The sequence below is a fragment of the Salminus brasiliensis genome, chromosome 13 (genome assembly GCF_030463535.1).
Source record: "Salminus brasiliensis chromosome 13, fSalBra1.hap2, whole genome shotgun sequence".
Taxonomy (NCBI): Eukaryota; Metazoa; Chordata; class Actinopteri; order Characiformes; family Bryconidae; genus Salminus; species Salminus brasiliensis.
Genome location: NC_132890.1, coordinates 804,721 through 807,234, shown reverse-complemented (window position 1 = coordinate 807,234; position 2,514 = coordinate 804,721).

The window sequence follows — 2,514 nt, the reverse complement described above, 5'->3', positions numbered from 1 at the left end:
TTTTCAACCTTGGATGTAGTATGCTAATGAGCTCTGTTCTGATTGGCTACCCTGTACAGAGAGCAGGCTGGGCTTAAACACTCTTTATAACTTCAGTGCCGGACTAAACTGCTGTGAGAACTGCTGAACTGATTCCTGTGACTAAACTAAAGCTGTGAATTCCACCCAGGGCTGGTTTTACAGCTTAGTGTCCAAATACGGAATCTGTGGACTGTGGAGACCCATCATACAGCCTGACTGCCTCTGACTGTCTACAGCCTCAACCAGGGCACTCAGAGTCTGTCCCCTAGTGGTTTAGATGGATTATCGCAGGTGTAGAACTGTCGGTGGTGGCTTCAGAGGAGTCAGAGTAGTTGTGAAGGTTATAGTACAAAGTTTTGTATTAACATTATTTCACCACCAGGTGGAGACAGATTTCTAAATTTGCAACCCACAGCCAGCAGACACCCGGGTTCTCAGTTAAGTAATGTCTATAATAAGAACATGCAACTGCTGGACTGATTAAAGTGTGGGGTGCTATGTGGGATCATGCCATCAAGAACTGATTCATTGGGACAGTTTTCAATCATTTACTGTTAAATATAAATATATATCACACATATGTGTTAGTATATGTTCAAGAAAGGTTAATTTCATTATAATAAATATAATTATAAAAAATAAAAGACTTTTCTGCGATATATTTTTTTATGATAAAACGTGGTCCATTCATCATATAATTTTGATACAATATAAATGCCAATTGCTAGATTCACATTATGGAGAAAAATTGAGATGTAAGGTTTTGCAGGACAGCAGCAATAAGCCTGATATAAGAACATTCCATATATTATAATCTGTCTCATATATATATACAGTATATATATATATATATATATATATATATATATATATATATATATATATATATATATATATATATACATGGCTGTATATCTGGTTTTCATATGGAAGATAAGTGATGAGGACAGTGGTGTATTGTACAGTCAGTTTACAGCATATCTACACCCAGCAGTCTGAGGTAGAAGAGTACAGTACTCAGCAGAAACAAAACACATTCCACTGTCCACTGACATGCATTCAAGTTATTTCCACTATTATATCATAATGACACCAATTCTTAGAGGATTTTGTCTGATTACATCAGGTCTTGCTGGATTTGAGCTGGGATTGTTTGTGATTAAGGGGGCTCGGTCCAAAAGCTCTGCATAAAGGCCTGGGGATGACTTGTTACACCACTGGTTGCAACACTGATAAAATATGGATTTATCTTCATTTTTTTCCATTGCCTCAAATCAGACATGAATGTAATGAAAAGCTGAGCAAGTTATACAGAGAATTAAAAGCCTAGAGACTGGTGTTGCCATGAGGCACATTCTGATAGCTCACTCTTTTCAAATAGCACAGCCATTACAGTCAGAGCTGCCTCAGATGCAAAATAGGGCATCTGCATAATAACAGAGTTCAACTATTTAGGATCATTAAGCCTGGAAAGAAGTAAATTTAAAATCAGCGATCATTTCGCTTTATCACACTTTTTTAGTTCATTTTCTTTAGAGCCGTCGTGGGTAAGTTAGCAACATGAATATTAAAGAGGAAGCTGGGAGTGTAACTGAATTAAGGACAGTCATTTAGGATCACGTATATCTTCAGGTTTGGATTTTCTTGGATTTGAAGGAGATACATCAAGCTGTTCCTAAGTTTAACCTCAGAAAACAGCAGCAAACGAGCCTAGCTGTGTTTAAAACAGCGGCCTATCCACCGTCCCCTACACCAGAGCATCTAGATCACTGTGTAGAGAGATTGTATTATGTGCAGAGACTGTATTATTATTATTATTATTATTATTATTATTATTATTGTACTTATAAAATCTAGCATTTTTAAATGAACTCTGGAGGCTTCATTTCTCACCATTTTATAATTTCAGCTGTTTTTCCCCTGCATTGTATGTGTGTCGAAAACTGTGGGGAATTGGGAAGGATACTGGACCTGAGGGCGGGGAAGGAAACGTGAATAGATGCCCGGGAATCAAACCCACAACCCTGTTATTGATAGCCCGGCGCTCTAACCGCTGAGCCACCACTGCCCCACAAATAGTCCACTTTAAAGTGAACAGGGCAGAGCTTTGAACTTCAGACACTCCGGTGTCCTGCCTCTGCTGTTTATGTTGGGATCACATCTCAATTCAGAGAGATACAATTCAGAGGACGTAGGCCTCGAGTGGCTCAGTGGTCTAACGTGAATCCTGAGCAATTGCCTTCAGCCGCCGGAGTCCAAGAGAGCGCAATTGGCCGTGCTCTTTTTTTTTGGGTGTGTAGGTCTCATCACTCTTAAGCGATGTTAGCTGGTGTGGTGGAGCTGGAGACCCTATGTTGGGGGCATTGCTAGTGCTAGAGAGTTATAAATGGGTTAATTGGCAGAAAAGAAATAAAACGTTTGTCAAACAAAACAAATAAATCTGAGGACGTTGCACTGATCACTGAGAGGAGTGTATGTCAGCAAGTGAGCAAT